Here is a 13,414-nt window from a genome sequence, read left to right on the forward strand (position 1 = left end):
AATCTTGTTGTCTTCAGCCGGCGCCATTTTCCAAAATGGCGCCGAAAAATGGCGGCGGCCATAGACGAACACGATTGGACGGCAGGAGGTCCTTCCGGACCCCCGCTGGACTTTTGGCAAGTCTCGTGGGGGTCAGGAGGCCCCCCACAAGCTGGCCAAAAGTTCCTGGAGGTCCAGCGGGGGTCAGGGAGCGATTTCCCGCCGCGAATCGTTTTCGTACGGAAAATGGCGCCGGCCATACGCGTATGGCCGGCGCCATTTTCCGTACGGAAAATGGCGCCGGCAGGAGATCGACTGCAGGAGGTTGTTCAGCGAGGCGCCGGAACCCTCGCTGAACGACCTCCTGCAGTCGATCTCCTGCCGGCGCCATTTTCCGTACGAAAACGATTTGCGGCGGGAAATCGCTCCCTGACCCCCGCTGGACCTCCAGGAACTTTTGGCCAGCTTGTGGGGGGCCTCCTGACCCCCACGAGACTTGCCAAAAGTCCAGCGGGGGTCCGGAAGGACCTCCTGCCGTCCAATCGTGTTCGTCTATGGCCGCCGCCATTTTTCGGCGCCATTTTGGAAAATGGCGCCGGCTGAAGACAGCAAGATTCAGGAGCAGGAGCCCGTTCCGGACCGCTGCCGTTCCGGACCGCCGCTGGACCCGCAGGTTATTTAATTCATTTGGGGGGGGTTCGGGAGGGTGGGGGATTTAATTTAAAGGGTCGGGGGTGGGTTTTAGGGGGTTTTAATGTGCCGGTTTTGCGATTTTTAGATTTTTAGATTTTTCACGATTTTTCACGATATTTTACCCCCCCAAACGGCAACAATACGATTCCCTCCCCCTCCCAGCCGAAATCGATCGTTAAGACGATCGAGGACACGATTCACATCCCTACTGCTTGTACAAATGATGACAAATTATAACACATACATTAGAGTGAGTGCAGTTTAAGAACTGAAGTTGGTGTGAGTAAACATATAGGTAGAGCGGGTCCAAGTTGGAAAACTGATGCCGAAGAATAAAAGTATTTATAAGAGGGGAATGTAAATGTAGATAGAAAGATATTTTATTTCTTTATTTTATTTATTTCCATATTTATATCCCACCTATAATGAGAGCCTGCTAGGCGGGGAGCAAAATATATAATAGAACAATACATGGTTTTCACTTAAAAGCACAATTGCCTCCATATGAAATTAATAATAATTAAAAACTTATTCTAATTTTAACACAAGTAACTAAAACAATACAATTAAAAACATTAAAATCAGTGAAACAAACTGAAACAGTAAAATAATCTCAACAGTCATCAAAGGCTTCAGTAAACAACAAGGCCTTCAGTTTTTTTGGAAAACTTTAAAATCAGTTTTTATTTTCAAGTCTTCTGATAACAGGTATCTGTTTATATCTCTATCTATCTATATACGTAAAGCGCAACAGAGTTATTTTATAAAGGTCTGATGAAAAGAGTTCATAAACAAAGTTGCAAAATGGTCATATAGCTTTAAGTTATGTAAGAAGAGAGAGAAAAATGAGGTGAGATGAATACTGAAAGGAGAAATGAAACAGGCTAGTAGCACTTTATAGACTTACAGATTTATTGCCGCATAAGGATTCCAAGGGCAAGAATCCATTTTGTCGGATGTCATTACTCTCTGTGTCATTTTGCAACTACAGATTAAGTGCCTGATTTACTTTGTCCCATAGACACAAAATGGGAAAAGAAAGCTTAGTAAAATTAGGCCATATCAGAGCTACTTCCCTGAAGTTTCATCACCATTGAAAAGTGTGTCTTGAAATGTAGCACTTCATCCACTTTTTGGGATCACAGCAGGAATAAGCCAGTCAGCCATCTTCATATGTATAGATCAGTTTCTGGCTGCCTTTCTCAGCAAAACACATCACTATATATCTTTTCTTCAGAGAAGATATCAACAACAACAAATTATGGCTGATTTCTATGAAATTTCACAATACCTCTTGATTTTATTTATTTATTTATTTAGCATTTTTTATATACCGAGGTATAGCAGAGTTGCCTTCACTCCAGTTTACATACAAAAAAACAACATGATACATTGAACGATGTTTGAAATTTCAAAATTTCAAAAATTAACAGTAATGAGCAAAAAACATAACAAGAGAATGAATAAAACAGGATAACACAGGGTGGAAACCCTGGGTAGGTGGACACAGATATCTGGGAACATCAAAAACAGAGGACATCTGCATCATGAAACAGGGAAATTGGATGAGGGGGATATTGAAAGATAGCAGGCTATGTTAATATACTTTAAGTCATAGAGTGCAGTCATTAAAAGATTGGCTGAGTAGCCAGGATTTTAGGTCTTTTTTGAAGGATTTTAAGTTTTCTTGATTGGTGAGGAAATGAGGTAATGAATTCCAAAGTTTTGGGCCAATAATGGAAAGGGCTCTGTTTCTGGTGGAGGATAATTTGGGATAATTTTGGGATAATTATCTAGTGGAGGATAATTTTGGGCAATATTGCTTGCACAACCATAAGAGCATCCACTTTCACAACATGCAGGTGGTCTGTGATGCCAATAAGTTCACCATGGATGTCATGCCCAGGTTTCTGGGATCACTGGGGGTTGACTTCTAGGTAGGTATGCTTATCTCACTACAACCATACAGCTACTAACCTCTACACTTTTCTCTCCCTGATATCCACTCCAGCCTCTTAACTGGAAATGGCCCCACTTCCTACTACCATGTGATATCTCACACAGCAATTCTCTGCATTCTCCTTTACAGGTGATGGAGGATATCCACACAAATGTTGGCTCATGATCCTGCAGCAGATATAAGCTACAATGGGAAATTGTTGCGATAACCTTTGGCCTACTCAGCATACTTTTCTGCTACCTGAACAGATCAGGTGATATAGAGTGATGCATTTTTCTTATCTACAACCCCACAAAAGACATCTTTCTTTCTTTCTCTGTGCTTCATAACCTGGCCAAAACCAGAGGTCTACCTCTTCCAGGGAGACTAAATGATAATCTTGAGGAGAAAGAGGAGGAAGCATATAATCTGTATGAGTAGGAATTGCAGGAGATACATCACCAGGCTCACCAGCAGGCCCTAAGGGAATGGAACACTCTGATTCAAACACATTTTCAACTGTAAAGGTTCATTTATTTACAGTAAAAGGTGATATAGTGCATATAGAAATAAACTTCCGAGGGCATCCTCTCTTATTAGGCGTTGGTTCTAGTGCCTTGGACTGCCCAGTCTAGTGCTTCTCCACAGCACAATCTGATCACTACTTATAGTGTCCTCGGAGGGCATGGACACTAAGGGTAGTGGCAGGGGGCAAAATCTATAAGAGATCAGAGAATAATAGAGTTTCTCCTGAGAGCTTATATGAGGGCAGCCTGGGGATGAAGGCCCGTCATCAGTGGTGTGCCTCTCCTTTTCAGCAGTAACACAAGAAGAGTTCTTCCAAATGGAGGAAGAGGTCACTACCTTTTCACTCATAAAAGGGAAGCCTTCCTCTGCATTAGTGGAGGTGTTGCTGGAGGTACCATTGGTGCAGGTGATGTGCCCGAATGTAGAGGAAACATCACAATGAGTAGTAGCAAACAAACTGAAAGAGCCTCTCACTGGGCTAACAAAACTGCAGCAGGTGGTAGAACAATGCAAGGTAATGGTGCAGCAAATACTGAGGAAGGCAGAACACAGTGGTCTGGTGACTGCCATCGAGTATTCCAGACAGGTTGTGATTGGTAGGGTGGCATACACTGCAGTATCTCCTTCCATACATGACCTACAGCATTTTTCTTGTAGCATTCAGCCAAGACCATACATTTCTTTATAGACATCTGCATTTTCTCCTGCACCACTTACTTCAGGCCCTGGATGTCCTACTGAAGGCCTGCAATACAACTTTCAGCTGGAATGCAAGGCACCTCATCTACCAGAGATGCTACCCTATTCAAATTTCCTGGTTTCTTTTTCATCTACAGCATGCCACAAGGCTTGTGAATTAGGTGGCTGGGTGTAACTGACCCCTGGCTCTTCCACTACCTCCTTCTCCAGAAAAGCCTGGTGCTGCTTGGCATCTATTCTCATATTCCTCTCATGTTCCACTCTATCAGTACTGGACTCTATTGTCCCCTCCTCTTCATTCTCACTACCTTACCCTGGGCTTTCCAGCAGCACTCGTGAACATCATCTAGCCCTTCCATGACCACTGATTCTGCGTGCACCAGAATCTTCGCTAGTCTCTTCCCCTACAAATATATTAATATGTACATACTGTCACAATACATTCTATTTGGCCTTTTTATGTACCACTGTACCTGGAGAAGGTGTGGATGGAGGACCATGTTGCTGCCCTGCAGATCTCGGCGGGTGACAGCATCTTAGTTTCCACCCAGAACACTGCCTGGGCTCTAGTAGAATGGGCCTTGACTTGTAAAGGCAGTGGCTTGCCTGCTTCCACGTAGGCTGCCTTGATGAATTATTTGATCCAGCGGGCTATGGTTGCTCGCGAGGCCGCTTCCCCTTGCTTCTTCCCGCTGTGAAGGACGAATAGATGGTCCATCTTTCGTATGGATTCCGACCTTTCCAAGTATCGGACTAGGAGTCTGCCGACATTGAAATGGCGTAGACTTTGAGCCTCTTCCGAATTCTTATGCTCATCTGGCAATAGTAGCGAGATGGTTTGGTTGAGATGGAAGTGAGACACCACTTTGGGGAGGAACAATGGAACTGTGCGCAACTGGATGGTTCCTGGGGTGAGTCTGAGGAACGGCTCCATGCAGGACAGTGCTTGTAGCTCGGATATACAACGAGCCAAACAGACTGCCAGCGGGAAGGCTGTCTTCAATGTTAATAGTCGGAGAGACAGGCCACGGAGAGACAGGAAACCTAGGACCAGGTTGAGGTTCCAAACAGGCACCTGCCACTTTAGGGGTAATCCGATCTGCTTGACTCCTTTCAGAAAGTGGGAGACATCCAGGTGAGAGGCTATGCTGCTGCTCTCGCTCTTGGTTCTGTAGCATGACAATGCGACCACCTGTACCTTGATGGAGTTGAGAGACAATCCATTCTGTAGGCCGTTCTGCAGGAATTCCAAAATCGCAGGAATTTTGACTGAGTGTGGTATGATGTCACGGTCTTTGCACCAGGCTTCAAATACTCTCCAAATCCTTATGTATGTTAGGGATGTGGAGAACTTGCATGCTCGGAGTAGGGTGTCAATTACTGCCCCCGAGTATCCACTCTTCCTCAGGTGAGTCCTCTCAATTTCCAGACCATAAGAGAGAATCGAGCTGGATCCTTGTGGAGGATCGGTCCCTGTTAGAGCAGGTCTCTGTGTGGAGGTAGTGGAAGGGGGCTCCCTGTCAGCAGTCTTCGCATGTCTGCGTACCACAGTCTTCTTGGCCAGTCCGGGGCCACTAGAAGTAGTGGTCCCCTTTGGTGTTCTATGTTGTGGATGATTGCGCCCAATAGGGGCCACAGGGGGAAGGCATATAACAGAGTCTCCTGTGGCCAGGTCTGTACCAGGGTATCGATTCCCTGGGACTGGGGTTCCCGCCTGCGGCTGAAGAAACTGGGCACTTGGGCATTGGACTAGTTTGCCAGGAGGTCCATGGTTGGTGTTCCCCAATGGTTTACTATCAATTGGAATGTTGTGGTTGACAGCCTCCATTCTCCTGGGTCTAGACTTTCTCTGCTGAGGTAATCCACAGTGACGTTGTCTTTCCCGGTGATGTGGACGGCCGAGATCTCTTGAAGATTTGCTTCCGCCCATGCCATTAGGAGATCTGTTTCCAGAGACACCTGTTGGCTTCTGGTTCCTCCCTGACGGTTGATGTAGGCCACTGTTGTGGCATTGTTCGACATTACTCTGACCGCTTTATCTCGGAGTCTGTGACCGAACCGTAGGCAGGCTAGTCTGACTGCCCGGGCTTATAGGCAATTGATGTTCCATCCCGACTCTTCTTTGTTCCATTGCCCTTGGGCAGTTAGCTCCTGGAAGTGTGCTCCCCATCCTCGTAGGCTGGCATCTATGGTGAGCAGGATCCAGGTTGGTGAGGATAGTCTCGTTCCCTGGCTCAGATGGCCTTCTTGTATCTACCATTGTCAGGGTGTAGTTCTGGGACAGAGGATGCCATCATGATAGTATTGAACGTTGTAGGGATCTCATGTGAGCTCATTCCCATGGCACTACTTCCAGTGTGGATGCCATGAGGCCGAGGACTTGTGGGTAGTCCCATGAGGTGGGGCGAAGTTCGTTCAACAGGATTCGTAACTGGGTCATCAGTTTTGATCTCCTTGTCGGTGTCAGGATGACCTTGTCTTGTTTGGTGTCGAACCAGACTCCCAACTATTCTAGAATTTTGGAGGGCTGCAGGCAGCTCTTGTTTGTGTTGACCACCAACCCGAGGCTCTCCAGTAGAGTTTTGACTCTGTTTGTTGCCCGGTGGCTTTCCTCTGGGGATTTCACCCTGATCAGCCAATCATCTAGATAAGGGTGCACATGGATTCCTTCCTTCCTCAGTGTTGCTGCCACCACCACTATGATCTTAGTGAACGTCCGGGGTGCAGTGGCTAACCTGAATGGTAGTGACCAGAACTGGTAGTGATGGTCCAGGATCGAGAAGCATAGAAAACGCTGATGCTCTTGATGGATCGGAATGTGTAGGTAGGCTTCCGACAGATCCAGGGATGTAAGGAACTCTCCCGGTTGTATCGCCCTTATTACCGAGCGTAGGGTTTCCATGCGGAAGCGAGGAATCTTCAGATGATGGTTGGCCACCTTGACGCCCAGGATGTGTCTGAATGTTCCTTCTTTCTTGGGGATGATAAAATAGATGGAATAATGTCCAGTATTTATTTGTTGTGGAGGCACCGGTGTTATAGCCTCTAAGGCTAGCAATCTGGTCAGTGTAGCTTCCACTGCCATCCTCTTGGAAGGGTCATGGCAGAGGGATTCCACAAACTTGTCTGGAGGGAGGTGGTGGAAATCCAGTTAATATCCCTCTCAAATAATGGATAGGACCCACTTGTCCGAAGTTATCTCGACCCATCTTTGGTAGAATAAAGCCAGTCTGCCACCTATGGCTTCTTCCTTTCGATGGGTCTGCTGATTTTCATTGTGGAGTGTGGCTGGGGTCTGGGCCCGAGCAGGATCCCCTTTTGTTGTGCTTTTTCTGAAAGGACTGGCTTCGGCCTGCGGGGCGGGCCACTTGATATGTGCTTCTATATGGGTTGAAGCTCTGTGATCCTCTGCCCCTTGAGGTTTGGGGGCAGAATCGCTGATTTCTCTTATTCCTGTCCTCCGGTAGCCGCAGCAGAGGGGACTCGCCCCATTTGTTGGCTAGTTTCTCTAGTTCGCTTCTGAACAGGAGTGTTCCCTTGAAAGTCATCCTTGTGAGTCTTGTTTTGGAGGATGCGTCAGCTGACCAGTTTTGGAGCCAGAGTTGTCTTCTGGCTTGCTACGGTGGATGACATTCTTCTAGCTGCAGTACGCACCAGATCAGAAGCGGTATCCACGAGGAATGATACTGCTGGTCCCAGGGCCTCCCCAGGAATATTGTTCCTGGTCTGTGATAAGCAGGCTTGTGACACCGTGGCACAGCAGGCCGCGAACTGTAAAGACATAGTGGAGATGTCAAAGGACTGTTTGAGGATAGATTCCAGACGTCTGTCTTGAGCATCCTTGAGTGCTGCTCCTTCCTCCACCGTGATAGTAGTGCGCTTCGAGACCACGCAGACCATGGCATCCACTATCGGACATGCCAGGAGATCTTTCGAGGCTGGGTCCAGAGGGTACATGGCTGCCAGAGCCTGCCTCCCTTTGAACGTAGTTTCCAGGGCAACCCATTCCAGGTCAATTAGTTGCTGGATGGCTTGAAATAGTGGGAAATGACAAGAGGTCTGACGGAGTCCCATTAGTAGGGGGTTTGTCTTAGGTTCCCTTGAGGCACTTGTGCCCGGGATAGCAAGCTCTTTTAAACTGTGTGTGACCAGGTCTGGAAGCTCATCCTTGGTGAAAAATTGTCTAATGGTTCGGTGGAGCTCTGTCCCCAGAGGGAGTTCCCCTTCCTTCAGGGGTTCTGAATCCTCATCCGAGTTGTCCGTGTCCCTGAAGCTGGGGCTTCTGGGTGGTGGGATCACTTCCCTGGGCATAGAGGGTCCCGGGATGTCAAGGTCCTCTGTTGGAGCTTGTGGCAGTATTATAGGAGGTCCCGGTTGCATGTGGATGAAGGTATGCAGACCTTTGAAGAATTCCACCCAGGAGATAGATGCTGGGTCTAGACTAAGGGGTGCCTTGTACCTGGGAAGCCCCGTTTAAGAGGGGGGGGGGTCCCGCTGTGCAATGCTAGGTCCAGCGTACTGTTCGAGACACTGGAACCCAGTACCGGCTGGGGAGGGCCATGAGTTGGATCCCCATAGGGCCTCTTCACACTGTATACACAGGGCCATGGCCTCCTCATGCTGTGCAGCTCTAATGTGGCATGCTGGGTAAAGGCCCTAAGCCTTGAGTTTCTTTTCTGGTGGTGCCATGGCTTGTGCGCGTAAAATACAGTTCTGCGCTCCGGTGCGTCGAAGTTGTGCGCGTAGATTTGGTGCCCGCTCAGGGAGATGTGCGCGCTGTTGTGCGCACAGATTGAAGTTATGCGCCCAGCACAGTAAGCACATGGCTATGTGCGTCGCTTGTGCGCACGGGCGCGCAACGTGCGCACAAGGTATTTGTGTGCACGGCTCGCCTCTGTGCGCACGGATCAGAACGGCGGACAGGGCGGCGAACATATAAAAATGGTGACGGCGACCACGCGGACAATATGGCGACCACCTCGGAGGGTCTCCAAGTGGGAGGACCCTCGGATCTGACCAGGGTCTAGCCCTGCAAGGGCAGATCAACCCGGTGGCACTGGTCCCGGCTGGCGACCTGTGTGACTTCTCGAGCTTCGGAGACCGGAGACTTTTAAATAGATTTCTACCTTACCTTGTCTCGGCACTTCCCGGTCTCATTCCGGGCGGTCTCCTACTGCAGGGGGGGAGGGAAAATACCTTCACCGCCGCGCTCGAAGTTGCACCCGCTGCCTCTCAGCCTCACCTGATGTCGGGGGCTAGGTCCCCGCCGAGGGTCGGCTGCCGGACCAAGGCTTACCTCCGAGGGATCACGGAAATCACCTCGGGAATTCTCAACTGGGAGAGGGACCCAATGGGTGTCACCGCAGGAGAGTGGGGCTCATCTGTAGAGGTAAGATTTCTTCTTATTTTGGTTTTCCTTTGGTAAAATTACTCTAACGCTGTGCGAGCATGCAGAGAGTCCCTAACTGCTATGGAGATGGAAAATACTGAAAAGCTGCACTTCCTGCAGGGGTATATGTACTAGGGCTGACGTCAGATTGAAATCTGATCCATCTCCAACTGCTATCAGGAGTACACTATACCCATTGGTACTGAGTCCATCTGCTACACGCTAGGAAAGTTGTGGTCAGCATGAGAGTCTCCGAGACAGTGAAGAATGGCACTGTCCTGCCTGCCCCCACCCTTCCCTGCCCAGAACATGCCCCCTGGCCAACCCCTTCAAAGAAGCCCGGTACTTGTGTGTGTACCGGGCTTTTCGCACATGGCTGGGCCCCTTCGAAAACTGGCTTGGCACATGCAAGGCCCGGCCACGTGCATAAAGCCTGGATTTTACGCATGCAGTGGGTTTCAATTCGGGGCTTTAGTTACTGTATATACTGCTCACACATTATATTATGGTATAACATCATATTCTCATATGTGCAGAGCTGGTCCATTACAGGGTTACCTGCAGACACCATGCTATCAGGGACCAGCTCATAAATTGAAGCCTTCAACTTATATTTATTAGCCTTTGCTTTTATTCTTTATACTTTCTTTTTAATCATGAAGGAAGAGAATCTTCAGTGAGCAGATAACAAGCTTTTAAGTAAATGTATGTGTCTTGTGTATTAGGAAACATATGGATGTTAGTTTCTAGGGATGTGCAGAGCAAAATTTTATGTTCATATTTTTTATGTCCGAAAGGGGGTCCCACTTGCGGCCAATATGGACATAAAAAAAATCCAATGAGTTGGGTATATGTACATATGTGCAAAAAAAAAATTTAAACCCCCTCACCCTCCTTAATCCCCCCCCCAGACTTACCACAACTCCCTGGTGATCGAGCGAGGAGTGAGGACATCATTTCTGCAATCCTTGGCGAGAAGCATGTGACGTCGGTGGCACGTCGAGTGACGCGGCGTCACGTGATTCCCGGCGAGTTCGCGCCGGACGGCTCGTTCGGCCCAAAAACAACTTTTGGCCAGCTTGGGGGGGCCTCCTGACCCTCGTTGGACCCAAAAGGAACTTTTGGCCAGCTTGGGGGGGAGGGTCCCGGAGCGAACGCGCGGGGAATCACGTGACGTCCGCGTCACTCCGACGTGACGCCGACGTCACGTGCTCCTCGCAAAGGAGTACAGAAATGGCGTCCTGACTCCCCGCTGGACCACCAGGGAGTTTTGGTAAGTCTTGGGGGGGGAGGATTAAGGAGGGTGAGGGGTTTAAATTTTTATTTAGGGAACCGGTGCACGTATGGACATAGACTCAACTTATGGAATTCTCCATATGTCCATATTGACCAAAATTGACCCCCCCTTTCGACTTATGGCCTTATGAACATAAATGTTTGGTCTGCACATCCCTAGTGTTGCCACACTCACATCTCTGGCACTTAGACTAAATTGATGACTAACAGCTTTCATATGTTGTGCCACTGAAGGAAAGACATTATGGAGAGCTAAGTATAGAGAGCAGCCCCTAATTACCTGGTGTTCAACAGAAGGAGCTCTAAGAGTTGAGTGGAGGAGAGAGGTTAGAGTGCAGAGCAGCATGCCAAAGTACATGCATGGCAGTGTGTGGTTCTGAGAGTGAGTGGAGGTGGCTGTGTTGAAAGGACTTACAACATGGTATATAGCATGAATAATAAAGAGAAACACAGATTTTAAAGAAAATTCAAACTTTGTCTAAAATTAAAACTTTAAACTATGTACAATTTTTAAAAACATAAGGGGAGTAGGAAGGACAAACTAGGGACTAAATTATTTATATCACCTAAATAGGGCCCAGGAGTTTCTGTAGGTAAGTCCCTGACTGGCCTAGGGGCTGGGTGGTCACTGCATATTTGCCAGTACATGAACAATTGTATAGTCCTTTTGATTTGGACAAAGAGCTCTATTACCTCCACCAACCTCCCAATGTTAGTACACAGGCTGCAGACCTACTCCCCGTCCTCAAAACAGTTTCCTCTATAGCTGCTAAAGGCCAAAACTCTATGGAAAGAGTAGGGTCTCCAACCAGAGCCTGAAAAGCAGAATATAAATACATTAATACATTAATGTATTAATGTATTAATACATTAACTGTAATTTTGTATTACAGTTAATAATACACAATATTTTCCAAAATTAAAAATTCAATTTAGATTTAAGTATAATTTAAGTTTAACATGCTAAATGGCTTAATTTAAGTATTTATTGTTATTGTTCAATGTTCAAGGATTGTATTATATGTTATTGTTCAATGTATTATATATTATTGTTCAATGTTCTTTGTAAAAAACCCCGGTCTGACTTCCCAGACCAGAGCTATCTTTTCGTTTCATGTAAACCGGACTGATTTGTATTGTATACAGGAATTCCGGTATATAAAAATTAAAAATAAATAAAAATAAATTATTAATAATAATAATAATAATAACCCACATCTGCAGCCATGGGGGAAGATGCATAGTGAGCTGCTTACCTATATTGCCCAACAATAGCTGGGGCAGCCACAGAACCTATGTTCAGAGTTCCCAAGGCAAAATGGGATGAGGCCCTTCTGAGAAGAGGATAGGAAAGGTTGACTGCACAGGCCCAGGGCCATCCATTTTTTTTTTTTGGGGGGGGAGGGGTAGCTGCTATGCTGCTTCAACATCAATATTAGTTTAGACAGACTTTGCTCCTGATTACTTTAATATACAGCACCATCTTTTTGGAAATAAATATGCAGATTTAAAAGTTGATGCAGACTACTTCTGTAGAAAGACACTCACTCCTACCAGCAATATGACACCTCTCCTGCTGGAAGGCTTGCTGAAGGTTAAAGGGCCACTAATGATTAGCTCCTTGTCTTGCTGGTGGTTGTAGTATAGTGACTGTTCTCCTTCAGCGGGCACAGTTGCTGCTCCAGCAGAAGGGAATGAGTGTTCTTCTCCTCCTCTTCCTTCTCTGAGCTGGGTTGTCTGTGACAAAGTGTGTGTCAAGCCATCAGCTGGTATGCTCCATTGTATTATGTGCAGCACCGTACAAACTGGTAGAGGACATTCCAGTTCTGAGAGAGGTGGAGGCACCCATGTGCTCCAGGGTATGGCAAGGCCATGAATAGATTCCCAGAGATACATATGCTTCTCTATAGCATTCCTATACAGCATGGTGCCAAGCTAGTTTTAGGGGCTAGGAGATAGCCCCAGTCCTTAGATTCTAAGCTGTCAACAGCTTGATACTGCCACAAATCTGTGGATCTTTGCTGAAAAGGAGACAATCCAAGGTAAAGGCATTAGGAGTGGATTCAAACACACTTCTTACTTCTGTAGTTGGCCTGTGAGTACTTTAAAGTAGTGCCTCATGAAAGGTCCATGTACCAGGGTTTTATATGGAAGAAATTAAAGTGCAAGAGAGATTTTTGCAGCTATTTGCAGGGACAGGGTCTTGTTGAATAGAAGAGCAATAATGAGGCCTGTAATGCAAGCATAAAATAAACAGACCATGTTGACTTCTCCCTGATTGCCTTTTAGGGAACTTATCCCCAGCTGCCTCCTGCCTGGCATGCAGCTGGTCCAGCCAAACGCCCTTTTGCAACACAAAACTACTGGGCCTTCTTCTTGAGGTCTTCAATCTACACAGAGAAAAAGGAATACTAATGTTTTAATTCTCTATTGCTGGTTTTGTGATCTTCTCCTAGCTTTGTTTTATTATTTTTTCCCTAAAAACACTTGACTCTGTTTTGTAGCCTCTATGCTGTCCCTTAGTGTTTATCATATGCCCTACCTTACAAACCCCCACCCACAAATCCTGACAATCACCACCCACAATTACCCTACCAACTACCCACGCAAATATCCTTCCAACTATTCCCCTACCTCCTCTTATACCTCTCACAATATCTACCCATGTTCCAATTTTCTAAAATGTACTTACCCCACAGGCTTAGAAGGTTCCATAATTACATGTAGATTGTAGACCTGCCAGGGCTGCTGCATCGTTATCACATTTCTAGGACCCCCAGATGTGGAAGAGCCTGGTGACGTCTGTGACGGTAAAGTCTGGCTGCCTTGCCGGGGGGGGGGGGGGGGGGCATCTGGGAATGAGTTTGCCCCGGCAAAACTGAAAGTACCAT

At 47.0% G+C, this 13,414-nt stretch overlaps 1 protein-coding gene across 1 annotated transcript in view; it reads right to left on the reverse strand.

Annotated features, from left to right (window-relative positions):
* The window catches only part of CSMD3 (CUB and Sushi multiple domains 3), a 3,551,396-nt gene that overhangs the window by 3,302,948 nt on the left and 235,034 nt on the right, over window positions 1-13,414 (reverse strand).

The sequence above is a fragment of the Rhinatrema bivittatum genome, chromosome 2 (genome assembly GCF_901001135.1).
Source record: "Rhinatrema bivittatum chromosome 2, aRhiBiv1.1, whole genome shotgun sequence".
Taxonomy (NCBI): Eukaryota; Metazoa; Chordata; class Amphibia; order Gymnophiona; family Rhinatrematidae; genus Rhinatrema; species Rhinatrema bivittatum.